Source organism: Leptodactylus fuscus, chromosome 5 (assembly GCF_031893055.1).
Source record: "Leptodactylus fuscus isolate aLepFus1 chromosome 5, aLepFus1.hap2, whole genome shotgun sequence".
NCBI lineage: Eukaryota > Metazoa > Chordata > Amphibia > Anura > Leptodactylidae > Leptodactylus > Leptodactylus fuscus.
The window spans coordinates 80802846-80815812 of NC_134269.1; the positions used below are offsets into that span (position 1 = coordinate 80802846).

The following is a 12967-nucleotide window of genomic DNA, read 5'->3' on the forward strand; positions in this document are numbered from 1 at the left end:
AATACAGCTTAAGGCAAAGGCACCATATAGTAGGCCACAGCGAAAAAGCACTGGAAAAATCGTGGTGGCAGTGTCTCTGGCCGCACATCCACACCCACATGTTGGTGTTTCCACTGATCAGGGTAAAACTTGAATTACTTCTCTGCTCCTTGTTCCTGGCAATGTAGTTTTGTGACCATGCCATGCAATTGCACCTCAACTCCCAATCAGTTGAATCAAGCTAGTAGAAGAGACTGCAGTGTTCACCGAGCTGCGGGCTCATTAGTATTCAATATAAATGAGGATTGTAGTAAATATTAATGCTACATTCAATTAAAGTTTAGTTTATTAGGTGCAAAGCAGGGATTCAACCCAAGACATCATATAAACAAAACATGCTAAGCTGACTGAGCCATAAGCTCCATTAGCTTCAACAGGAGTTTTATTTCTCTTACCCGCTCACTTTTCTCTCTGAATAGTATATTTATTTCCTGTATAATGTATTGGTGTGTAGAGTTAGTACATTGTATGCTGAAATATATATTTACATAGAGATATTTTTCTACATACCAATACATTATACAGGGAAAGAAGCATACTACTGAGAGAGTGAACAGGAAAAGCTACGTTCACATCTGCGCTCTAGTCTCTTTCGGTGATCATGTTTCTGTGTGCACCAAAATTTGGCAGAGGAAAAACTCCCACACAGAGGACTCTTTCCTCCGCTGGTTTCAGTTTAAAAGTGATACCTTGTCAGTGAGGTCTTCCGGGATCTATGTGGAACCATTCTACCTCTCCGTTGTTTGGATCTGTCAGGGCGAACCTAGTGTTAAGAGAAACAAAACTCCCAATGAAAATGATGGAGTTTGTGGCAGCTTAGCATGCTTTGTACATATGATGTCCTGGGCTCAATCCTTGCCTTATATTTTATTTCATGTATATTCTATATATCTTACAAAATCACTAAAATACACTTTATTAAGTGGCCTAGCAAAACATAGTAACATAGACATATTATGTCACTGTAACCGTTACGCATCACACAACACAATGAATACAATATTCAACATATTGATCACTAAATGGCAAAACTTAAAATTGCGCAATGGTTTATTTTACTTGAGGTCAGTTATTATATGGGGTCTCAATATAGGTATAACAGCCATGCCACTTGAAAGGGCCACTCCCGCTTTTGATGTCATCTGCTTTTCGTGAAGGGCTGTCCCAAGTTGACATCTCTGCTATCATGGCTTCTTGATGTGCATATTATCCCAGAGAGCACTAGAAATAGCTATAAAACTATAGAATGAGTGTAATTTCAGGAATAAATCTGTGATACATGCAGAGTGCACAAGACAATGGGGCTACACAAGGGGAGGGGTACACAAGGGCTGGGGGTCATCCTCAGGACATGGAGGGTACCTGGCTCTGCCATAAATCATAATACATGAGTGCAGCGCCCCCGCTCGCACAGCAGGTGGCAGTGTGGCGTTTAGCCAGATTTCGGATTCCTCTCAACAAAAGAAGGAAGGGGTGGTCACCTTGTGAGGGAGGGAGCCGGAGAGCAGTGCACAGCTTGGGCTAAGATTGGAATAACTTCACAGCAGAGGGGACTCACTGAGGAAGGTGAGTGAGATACCATGATGGTCCCTGTCCTGTACAAGCAGCCTGAGGTAACCTGCTGAGGATGGAGGCAGCCATAGACACACACAGAAAAGTCTGCGAAACTTTGTGACTGGACGGTGTGTGTGTGTGTGTGTGTGTGTGTGTGTGTGTGTGTGTGTGTGTGTGTGTGTGTGTGTGTGTGTGTGTGTGTGTGTGTGTGCGCTCTTAGTTCACACCTTGTAGGTACCTGACCGCTTCCAGCACAGCTGGACATTACAATGTCTCCCTGGTTTTCTGCAGTTATTATGGAGTAAGTTTTCTCTGTTATCAGGACATCGCCACACTCGGCTCCTGTGACCTTGGATGGCGGGTCTGTGGCAGGACTGAAGTGATAAGGCTGATTAACCACTGCGTGCCCAGGGCTGCTAATGCAGGCTGTGGGACTACAACTCCCAGCATGCACTGTGTCACATGGGACTTGTAGCTCCAGAACAGGTGTCTTCTGTTATTACTGTAACATCTGCTATGGGAGAGCAGGGTAGTATAACAGTATGGATGGTCACTACTGCTTGGTGTCTATTCACACACTGCAGATTTGTTTCTGTATTAATGTGTATTTATATTGTGGAGGCGGTGGCAGCCATCTCTGTGACTGTATACGGTATGTCTGATGTGCCGCGCACACGTCTCCTTTCATCTATGGAACTGATTTACAGTCAATCTGCCCCATGTGAACATGTCTTTACTGAAAGGACTGTTTATGAGTGACAGAAATTCTTTGCTCATGTTAGTGGGTTTGTTGAGTTTGTGGACAAGAACACAAGAATATTTCACACCTTGGTTATTGAGAACAGACTGACTTGTGTAGGGTTACGTGGGCAGTTTTCAGTCACATGAACTCTTTGGACAATGTCGTGATCATGTGATGTTGGCACGTATATGGTGGTCGTAGCGGGTGGGACCTCTGTATAGGACCACTCCTCCGAGTCAGACTGGACAGCGACTAGAACAAGTAGCTGAGGCTCTGGAGGACTTAGCATGACCGTGTACTAGGCCTTGTTCACACTACAGTGCTGTTTTTCATGGACCTTATGTACACTTTTAAAGGCCGTTTTGCATCTGTTCTGCTCTTTCTCCTTTTTTGATGGTGGGATGATCTGTTTTATCTGTTTTTAAGTTTGTTTTTTTTAAAACAAACAAACTGAATTTCATTGGTCTTTCATATTTTGTCCTAACACGTTAAAAACCTGATCCATTGATTTCTATTGGCCCTGTGTGTCTGTCAAAATGGACAAAGATAGAACATGTTAAATTTTTTGATGCCTGTGAAAAATGGGCTGTCAGAAAACTGGACACAAGAATAGACCCATCCACTCTCATTGCTAAGCCGGGTTCACACTGGGATTTTTGGACTGGATTTTGACGCAGGGGCCGCCTCAGAATCTGGTCCAAAAAACGGCTAGCTGCGACTGGGTGCCGATGTAGTGCATACAGTTCACAGGTATCTAGTCATGGCAATCCGCTCCGGATTAGGCCCAAATGAATGCGCCTAGTTGGGAGGGAGTGCCGTGCCGTGGAGTCCACGTCAAGAAAGTGCATGTCGCTTCTTTTTTTTTGTGAGTGGAAACAAACCGCTTGCAGAAAAAGGAAATCAATACATTCAATGGGAAGCAGTTTTTTGAGGCGGATTCCATGTCAAAATCCGGACCAAAAAACCTAGTGTGAACCCAGCTTTACTAAGGCTGGATTCACACCTGTGCTCACTCTCCATTTGGGAGGGGGGGGGGGGGGCATTCCATCCCCCATTCCGCTTGAAAAATGCAGAAAAACAGTGAACCCCCATTATAGTCTATGGGGTCCATGAGTTTCCATGGGAACCGTTTTTTAAGCAGACTGAGTCTCCATTTTTCAGGTCCCCAAGTGAACCCGAAGAACAGAAACCTGAGCACAGGTATAAACCTAGTGTGAATGACTGATGCCCATTTTTCACTGTCATTTTTTGCATGGATCTGCTTTATAATTCCTTTAGGGTTTATGTTGTCAAAATTGAAGGCCGTGGCTGACATCTGAGGTTGGTCCTCGTTTTTTTTTTTTTCTGTCACGGATTTGCACCTCCTTATTCATTGGGGAATCTGCATGTGATCATGCCGGCAGGATTTAATTTTTCTCTTCAAGTCTCTGAAAAACTTGACCTGTATTAAAATGATATCCTTATTTCCGATTAAAATAAATGGAAGACTGATTTCAGGCGTTTTTCATGCTGGCTTAGATTTCCATTCTAACTATTCTGCTGGGAGTTTGAGTCTTTGGCCACACTGCAGTCCAGGGAATATGGAGACTATATACAGACTGTGAAGGCAGGTGTACAGCTGACCTTAAACAGACTTAAAAATGTCACCTCCTAGAGAAGCCTGTAGGAGAGATGCCCAGAGCACGCTGCCATGTGGCCCTTTTTTATTTCATGTGTATGGGCAGCTTACGCTACGCTAGGTTCACACCTGCATTCAGGTATCTGTGTGTGGGGTCCGCTATGGGACCCCATGAATGGAAACCTAATCCACTACAAAACAGCGGTTACCCGGATAACCCGTGGACCACATAGACTATAATGGGGAGTCACCGGGTTTCCGCCCAATTTCCTCCCAAAAAATGCAGAGGACTTTTTTCCCTCTTCATTTTTAAAGCAGAATGGGGAACAGTGTCCCCAAGTGAAGACCCAGCAGAGGTGTGAACTCCGCCTTAAAAAGACTTCAGTATTTGTGGAGAAATTCATTAATATTGACATTGGTGAGCTACAAGTCACATGGTATCTACATGGTAGTAGTATATTATATAGGGAATTATTTAGAAAAATAGCACAACTTTTACTAAAGAGAAATAAAATTCATCTCCAGTTATGTCCTGTCACATATTTATAGTGTATCAGCTATCTCACTCATGATAAAACTGGTGACATGGATTATTTTTTACATGGCCATTTTGCCTCTGTCTAACATCCGTTTTCATGGATCTCATAGACTTGAGTCTCTGGAGGGATCTGTGACAACAGACAAAGAGGACATGAAAAACACAGCCTGTGAATAAACCTAATGTAATCCATGTGCTGTATGAAGTGCAGTGTGCTGGCTGTAGACCTTTGTGTAGATATAGCCTTATAGAGTGACATAGGGGTCTGCCATGTAGTCCTTGCCTCACTGCCTGTGTGTTTGCTCTTGCTTCAGTACAGTTGCTGTCTTCTCAGCAGTGACAAAGCCTGCAGGGCACAGTTGACCTTTTGGGATGTTTTTTTTACAGACCTTGTAGAGACTGTTCTGTATAGCTCACCTGTCTTTGGGGGAGTCTTTCATCAGCAACCCCATAGACAGGTTAGAGTCACATGGTGTTTTCCCCTTGTGAATCAGGGCCTCTGTTGCCAAGTTATTGCCATTTTTGTAATTCTACAAATGAACTCTTTGAAGCAATGAAGCTGCTGCTTTTTCCCTCAGTGGAGCAATGGCCTGGTCCTCATTGCTCCAAACAGCTTATATTCATATTGAGAAAAACAGCGACATCGCGGCAACAAAGGCCGTGATTCACAAAACACCATATGGTTTGATCTGTGGGGCTGGGTTGCTATGTTGGGTTTTGGTGACAAACATTATTTCATAGTCTACTTCTTCATTCCCCAATGTAAGAGGAAGCCCATGGCAGTCTGATATTTGGTGTATCATTGACCAAAAAGGGAAGACTTTGTGAGAGATATACTGCTGTACTATTGTTTACCCCACCGCAGAGTGTGCCAGCTTCATGAGCAGACACTCCTCTTGTGCCAGGTATAGATAGAAAACCTTAGTAAAGTCCCATTGTATTTGCTCATGTATTTCTGCCAAAAAACCTGTTAGTAAACAAGCCCTTATTGTACAACGTCTTCTAAAATACCAACATAGCAGAAGTGCCTGGACCATGTAGGACGAGCCTGGTATCTGTCTGTCTGATATATTCTGTACAGGACTGCCAAAGAGAAGCAAAGAACATCTTTCGGCTATATCTGGCAGTCCCATAGAGATGGATTGTGTTTTGCAGAAATGATCAATAACCCACCAGATACTTGGAGATCTGGCAGAGAACTTGAGCCGATATAGGTGTTACATAAATGTCTGCGCATACACGTTGTACATCTGAATGGGGTTGCAGAAATCCGTGACTATACCATAGATACTGCTCCTTTCAGGTGTATGAAATATACTTTCCAATCACAAAAATTACTACAACAAATCTGCTGAGTGTGAACATGGTACATGCTGTTTGTGATGCACAGCACATATAGAGGTCTGCTCCTAGGTAATGAATTACTATAGATAATACATAAAGCTAGGAGGTTATACAATAATGTAAGGGGGACTGTCCTGAGAACTTTCTTACTGTAATTGTTTAATACCAATAATTTATCTGCTGCATTATTTTGGTAAAAAGAGACCCACGAGCATTTAGACTTTTGGTTAGTAATGGTCCTTGTTGGTACAGCACAATGCCAGATTTGCAGTCACACTTACATGCATACATATGTCGTTCAGTAATTCCTGCCCTGGCTAAAGTTGGAATATGCTTTAAATTTTTATTTTTTTACGTTTTTTTTTTTTTTTTTTTTTTAATATTTGTCACCAAATGTTTGTGTAAATATGTAACAGCCATCTAGTTTATGTTCCAAATCCCACAAAATGTACAGTGTATACCATATTAAGTACGTGGCAGCCATATGGTTTATGCCCCAAAAGCCGCCTTGACCAGTTTGATGCAAATAAAGACTCATTCTCCCCATCTAGTATGGCTCTGTACCATTGTTTTAGATTTGTTTCTCTTATGTAAGTGTTTCATTGTTGGGGTATAATCCCATCCCCTACCTTTTATTATGACAATAGGTCATTAGCATCTCTGTTAGGGTTTGTGGGATTATACACAGCTACTGGAGCAGCCTGCTACATGAAAGCTATCATTAAGTTCCAAACCTGTCAGCAATCTGAATGTGTCTGAGTATGCGAGTATGCAACCGCATTGCTAAAGTGGCATCTTTAGACAATACCTATTTTCTCCGGGGGTGGGGATGGTACTGAGATTCCCAATAACATTCTTTGCATTCCTGAACTTTGGGCACCTTCTGAATTCTCCTCTCCTGTGTCATGAATTAGCTGATTCCCGGGGAGGAGGAAGGGTGTGATTATTATTATTAGTACTATATGGAGAAATGTGTTATGTAATGGAGAACAAGTGGTTTAGCTCTGCCAGGGTGTAGATAGAAGCGCAAGCCTGTCCCCTTCAGATTCACATTATGCAGTGTATAATCTTGTTAGCTGTCACTAATACTATGTTGATCTTGGTTGATCTACCGACCATGCAATACTTTTTTTTCGGACAAAGGTATGCAAATTAGATCTCTTATAAGAAAAAAAATTACCTGTTAGACAACAGCCGTCTTATGGGTCAGACCTTTAGCCGACCATTTAGGTTATGTCCACGTGTAGCACAAATGAAATTCAGTTCCATTCATCTTAATGGAGCTTGTAGAAATCCATGTGCTGGATGTCAAAACAATCCTATTCAGATGAATGGAACTGACTTTCAGTTGCAGAATTTTGTCTGTCATGTGTGAATCCCTTGAGGTGCAAAATCCTTACTGTTCCCTTGTGCAACCCTTGCTTGGCTTTAATTTACTTGCTGCCTGCTGTATCACTGTTATTTACATGCAGTGAATCTGTGGACAAACTACACTTCCCATGTTTCATCTGCCTCACGGGGGGGGGGGGTGTGTTACACAGAGAGTAAGATCAGGCAGATGAATCATGGGAAATGTAGTTTGTCTACAGATTCTTTGCATGTAACAATAACAGTAATACAAGGAGCAGTAAGTAAAATAAAACCAGCAAACGGTGCGCAAGGGAACATGAGTATTCAGCACTGCTGTGGATGTATTTGCAGATAATTTTTGGAAGCTGGATAACCTCCTTATACAAATCTTGAAAGTTGACAGGATGTGATGCAAACACTCATCCAGGGACAGTTTTGTTCCTCATGACAGATTACTGGTTTGGCTAGGTGAAAAGCCTTTGGTGATTGTACACACAACAATGTTTTGCTATGTTCACATCTGCACAGCTGTGTCTGCTAAAATAGTGAATACAATTCTCTATATTGACCATAATGGGGGCCGTCAGGTATCTGTTCTTTTACACTAAAACCGTTGAGCAAAAATGCTGAACTTGTAGCACTGCAGCGATTTTGGATGTACACTGCAAATGGAGACTCTGATACAAATGTGAACGTGACTTTAGGCCCCAGGTACATGATTATGTGCACTGTCAATGTGCTAGCCGTGTTTTTCATGGCTAGTGCACTGACCCATGTACTTCTATGGGCCTATATACACAACCATGTATTTTCACGGTCCCATGTATGAGGCTGTGAGCAAAACTCAGGTCCTATTTCTGCCTGTTTTGTGGCCTGTGTTCACTGACCTCAATAAATGGTGGCGTGGAGGTACGGGCTGCACACACGTTATCCATTGTGTTTTTGCCTGCATGCACCGTGTGACATATACAGTACTATATGGCGGTAAGACATTCCCATGGAGGCACACCAAGTTCTGTGTAATGTGGTTCAGCAACTCATATTTATTACTGATGTCAGTGGTTTACAAAAACTAGTAACTCATTGCCAGCAATTTAGAGAGATATTCTCATCACAGACATGTATGACATATCCACATTGTCTGATAGTTGTGGATTCAACCTCTAGGACTCCTCTCCACAAATAGTCTTTCCCTGAATCCCTTGTCCCTTGGTGTCCTGGCTGCTGTAAAAGGATAAGTGCCTACACATGCATTGCACTGTCTACTCACTTCTATGGGAATTCTGTGAACAGCAGAGCAAGTACACTCAGCTTTCTCAGAACTGTCATAATATGGAGAGAGCCGTGTGTTCTTCTCTCCATTCCTTTTTCACCTAGTTATGACAGGCATCTTACTAGGCACGACGGGGATCCCTATTTTAGAAATAGGTGTGGATCCTAGAGGTGGGATTCACATCTGTTAGACAGTGTTAGGACATACTGTATACTTTGTCCAACATCACTTCTCCTGGAATGTCCCGAGCTGCTCATTCTGGAAATCAAGAATTTAGTGAACTGTCCTATGTAGTGTGGGATCTTCCCTGATCTACTGAAGGCAGCCATCATCAAGCCCCTTCTAAAACCCTCCATGGACCCAGATCCCTTGAGTAGCTTACAGATCAGTCTCTAACCAACCCTTCTTAGGGAAAGTTATAGAAAATGCTGTTGCAATACAACTAGATACCAGACTATATGGTATCTATGACCCTTTTTACTCAGGCGTCAGGAAAAAACATAGCACTGAATGAGCATACACAAGTACTAAAAGCACAGGGCAAAAAAGACTACAAAAAGGCGCAATTTAGATAAAAAAAAAGATGGTGGTAGCTTAATAAATGTTCCCCAAGGAGCTCTGTGAAATTGAGGGATCAGTTCTTTAGTGGTTTATTTCTTTCCTAGTTCACAGACCACAAAGTGTTTCTCTTGGCTCATCATCATAATCACCAGTCCCCTCAATATATAGAGGCTCAGTGCTAGCCCCAATGCTGTTTGCAATTTATATGCTTCCATTAACAAATTAATCCAGAGTCATGGCCTTTCCTACCACTGCTATGCAGATAATACCCAATGGTAGATATCCTTAAAACCTGGAGTCAATGACCCATCTACAACTTTAAATTCATACCTATCTGAACTATAAGAATGGATGAATGCCAGCTGGCTAAAGCTGAACCTGGACTAAATGGCAGATTGTACATCTATCCCAACAAGACACAACTCTTCAAAGCTCAGATTATGTGCAAAACATAATCTTATTGATGGGGACTTGTCTCTCAGGATCCAGGTATCCTTCATTATAAACTCTTCATACTTCCACTAGACTAACACGGCAAAAATCAAGCCCCATAGTCCAACAAAAGACCTCTCCAAGCTGGTCCCGGCCTTCATAATCTTGCATCTGGACTACTATGATTTAGGTCTTCCAGAGAAAGAAATGCATCACTTTCAGCTGGTCCAAAATGCTGCAGTTAGGTTAATAACCCCAACATGCTCCTATAACCCCCATCCTGCGCTCACTGCCTGGTAAATGGACAATCACTGTTAGTTTGCTTGATGACAAATCTATAGACAACTTAGGCCCTGACTACTTATGGAGCCCACAATCCTTGCCAAACTCTCAGACCAGCAGGCATAAATAAACCTGTCCATCCTCCAAATCCACCTTAAATTACTACTTTTGGAGCCCCATAATCTTTGCCAACTTCTCAGTCCAGCAGGCATAAATAACCTGCCCATCCTCATGATCCACCTTAAATGATTTGAGGCTAGAGCCTTCTGCCATGCAGCCCCCTCTTTCTGGACTGCATTGCCCAGACCAATCAGAGAGATCTCATCCTTGAACAGTTTTACACCAAGACTCAAAATGCATCTCTTCAGTCTAGCATTTAGGGCACATATGGAAGACAAAGGGAATGGTTGGAGACTAATGTGCCGTGAATATTGCTTGACATACATTGCAGGTTTTGTCATTTTATCAATAGGTTTGGAACACATGTAATGGAAGATATTTTACATAGAGACCACAAGCTGGGGATTTTTGTGGCCTGCACATGAGAACAACACAGTACTGCATCTGGGTCCTATGCTATAAAGTGTTATTTCACCTTACTGATCCACAGCAAGTGTTTACATTCCGTTTCTCAGTGGGGTCTCTCGTGGACATTGGCTTAGGACCACTTAAGGCTAGGTCAAGCTTCCCAGTTCAAAGTCAATGTCATTGTTCCCAGTCAGTGAATTTCCACACTGAGACATTCATTCATTGAAAAGAAAAGAGAGGTCAGGACCCTCGAACCTTAGTAAATCAGTTTCTTTTCTTTCCTTTACTATGAAATGTGTGGTTACAGCGTCTCAGCAAGACACACGGACCTTTGTGCAACTCCAGAATATAATAATGCAAAGCTAGTAGCATGGTATAATGTTGGGTAAAATTGGCATTAGTTCTGATTGTAATGAATATGGTGGATGGCTTCTGGGCTTCAGTACTTGTAAATGATCATGGTCCTGTTCCTGATTTAGAAAGTCCAGATTGTATTGTTGTAGTTAGGTGTCCAATATTTGTGCCCTCATGGGGTTGATGAGGCGTAATATTTTCTGTTGAATAGCTATTTTTAATGTCTATGTTCTGAAACGTGTGTGCCTTTTTTTTTCTCTTCCATGTATTGATGATATACAGCGCTTGTTTCTGGGGCTGAGAACATCATTGTGACTTTTTTTTTTTTTTTTTTTTACAAAAATATCTTTAATAAATGCAGCCCTAGAGCTATAAATGGGTACCCATAAAAGTGCAGTGGGATACAAATGTTTGTCCTAATGGATTCTGCCCTGATCTGCCATGACCATGAGGCTGTAAACTACCTTGACACTGGACATATTCGCACATGGTCAGCAGCAGCTATCTCCCTGCCTTTTCCAGCTCTCATCCAAATGCTTCAGTGTTTTAAGTTGGCAAAGGCTGACCGCAAAGGAAGACCAGTGGTGATTCCTGCTGGAATGCCCTCTCAAAATCTACCCCTCTTGAAGGATGGCGGCCACTTTCACAAAAACCTGCTGCTGAATTCTCCATTATGGCAGTTCAGTAGCGGCCTAATCCTGTCTGCCCTTCGCCTTTACACTACTGACTTTCTTAAATGGCAATTGAACTCTGTGCTTTGAATGACTTTGACACTGTCTGTCACCTGTGGAGAATATGCTGCATTTTGTGAAACCTGGCAGAAGCCTGTCAATGGAGAGGAACTCGCTATTTACATTCCCGCTTGGCAGTGAAATCTGTAATTCCTCTTGAGCTGAAGAGATGAATTGTCTTGTGTGGTTTCGGTTAGCAGAATTAATACTAGAACAAGTTTCACAAGTGTTGCCAATCAGAAACAGGAAGCAGATTGCCTGGATCCAGCCCTCCACATCCTCCTCAGCTGGAAAGGCAGGAAAGTCAGTGACATCAACCTGAAGGCCTTGTGTCCAGGCACTGCTAAAACATGCAACTCCAGCTATTTGGAAAGCAGTTTCTGCAGGTACATTCTGTTTTTTTGTCCTGCGAAGGGAGCATATCCTGCAACCAAGGGAAGGTTGTATTGCACTGATACAGTAAACCAAATGTCAGCAGAACAAAAAACAAATAGTAACCGTAATAAGAGCCAAACACAAGATTCCTTCTCCATTATTGTGCTGTGTAGTGGAACATGTTTATAGAATATCACATAATCAAGGGAGGATGAACTATTGCAGGCTACAGGAGCCAGTTACACCAATAGACCTTATTAGAAAGAAACCTAAATGTTTGTGCCCATAGATACAATTTTAGGGTGATACATCTGCCCAATACAGTCATCTGATACGTGTATAGGCCAGTTGTTTGCTTATTTTTTATTTATAACAAATCTGGATTAAAATGGATTGGCTTTTTTATTTCTTTAATTTTTTACCTACTGAATTGTAAGTACCTGATTTTTCTCCCAGAAGTCGAGAAAAGCAGCTGTAGCTTCCATTCTAAACAGTAGTCCAGAAAACCTCAGGAAAGCACTGCATGGTTATTAATGCAGTTCTCTATTTATTATTTGAGATACGCTTTAATAAATACGCTTAGAGTTCTTTAAAGGGATCCTATCATTCAAACTCAATTTTTTCTCGTTGACACATCGGAATAGCCTTAAAGAGGACCTTTCACCATATCCGGGCACATGCAGTGTTATATACTGCCAGAAAGCTGACAGTGCGCTGAGTTCAGCGCACTGTCGGCTTTCCCGATCTGTGCCCGGTGTGAAGAGCTTACGGTCCGGTACCGTAGCTCTTCTACGGTCAGAAGGGCGTTTCTGACCATTAGCCAGAGACGTCCTTCTGCCTCGCGGCGCCTATCACGCTGTGCTGTGGAGCGGGGAGGAACGACCCCTCCCTCTGCTAGCAGTACTCGTCCATAGACGAGTATTATCAGGAGCGGGAGGGGGCGTTCCTCCCCGCTCCACAGCACAGCGTGATAGGCGCCGCGAGGCAGAAGGACATCTCTGGCTAACGGTCAGAAACGCCCTTCTGACCATAGAAGAGCTACGGTACCGGACCGTAAGCTCTTCACACCGGGCACAGATCGGGAAAGCCGACAGTGTGCTGAACTTGGCGCACTGTCAGCTTTCTGGCAGTATATAACACTGCATCTGCCCAGATATGGTGAAAGGTCCTCTTTAAGAAAGGCTATTCTTCTCCTACCTTTCATTGTCTTCTCCGTGCCGCCGTTCCGTATAAATCCCGGTTTTTG

General features: G+C 42.7%; 1 protein-coding gene across 1 annotated transcript in view; it reads left to right on the forward strand.

Moving 5' to 3' along the window:
• Positions 1–1507: 1507 nt before the first annotated feature.
• CGNL1 (cingulin like 1) overlaps positions 1508–12967 on the forward strand; it is an 87501-nt gene continuing 76041 nt past the window's right edge. Inside the window, exon 1 of the mRNA XM_075273489.1 lies at positions 1508–1605. The gene's annotated coding sequence lies outside the window, so the exon portion shown is untranslated. The remainder of the gene's footprint in view (positions 1606–12967) is intronic.